The sequence below is a fragment of the Mastomys coucha genome, unplaced genomic scaffold, assembly GCF_008632895.1.
Source record: "Mastomys coucha isolate ucsf_1 unplaced genomic scaffold, UCSF_Mcou_1 pScaffold14, whole genome shotgun sequence".
NCBI lineage: Eukaryota > Metazoa > Chordata > Mammalia > Rodentia > Muridae > Mastomys > Mastomys coucha.
This window is the reverse complement of record NW_022196896.1, coordinates 86725583-86726515: the sequence shown is the minus strand read 5'-3', so window position 1 is coordinate 86726515 and position 933 is coordinate 86725583. Positions and strand designations below refer to the sequence as shown.

General features: G+C 40.9%; 1 protein-coding gene across 2 annotated transcripts in view; it reads left to right on the top strand.

Annotated features, from left to right (window-relative positions):
* Positions 1 to 933, top strand: part of Raph1 (Ras association (RalGDS/AF-6) and pleckstrin homology domains 1) — a 197821-nt gene that overhangs the window by 86081 nt on the left and 110807 nt on the right. The gene's annotated exons all lie outside the window — the stretch shown is intronic.

Here is a 933-nt window from a genome sequence, read left to right as displayed (position 1 = left end):
CCAAAGCATTCAGAAAAAAAAAAAAAATCTAAAAAAGTGTAATAGCTGACGTGCAATGTGGTTTTAAAATAAAATTAAAACCAAAACAGCTTGCTGCTCCTGGTGTAGTGGCTCCTCCTTATAATCCTAGTATTCTGAGAGGCTAGAAACCATGTCTGAAACAAACAAAACCCTGCAACCTTAAAACAAAAAGGTCTTGAGAAGGCCACTATTTGGGTCCAAGCTGCACCATGAAACCTTGGGTATGGATAACAGATCTACCAGTGGAGTGTTAGTGCCCTATAGTCTGCTTTCTACACACATACAATACTTGTTCTTCTAGCATCACTCACTAGACACTAGCATGTGCAAGGCCTGCATCTGGATTACAACAGCCTTACTTACTTCCTCTTCCTTTTCAGTAGATAAGGGAGATGCCAATCATTTCAATCATACTGATTTTCCTCAGTGTGACTGGGTAAGTATTTTATCCTCTTAATCTTTTCTAGCATACTCTTTACTCTAATCACAAGGTTCAGACTATTCCTGGGAGAGCTACTTTAGCGTCTAATCACTTCACATCAGGGTACTTATTTTCTATAGCTGCGAGAGAAAATGACTTGGCATCAGCTAACACTGCCATTGATAATGGTCCAAGAGCACAGTAGCAGCCTTCCATTCCCAGTCCAGTGACTGTCGGGACCTGACAACTAGTCTCTGCTTAAAAAAAAATAAAATAAAATATCAAAAGAACAGTAATAGCTGGTCTGACTTCCTAGGCCCCACTCTGAAACAGTGCCTAAGGCTGGAGGTCCTCAGGAACCTTGGTGTCCAACAAGCTCACCTCAGTACATGAAGTACCTACACCACATTTCACATCAGTTTCACTGACTGCTATCAGCAATGCAGTCTCATACAACAGTGCATTAAAATCAAACTGTTAACAACCCTGGG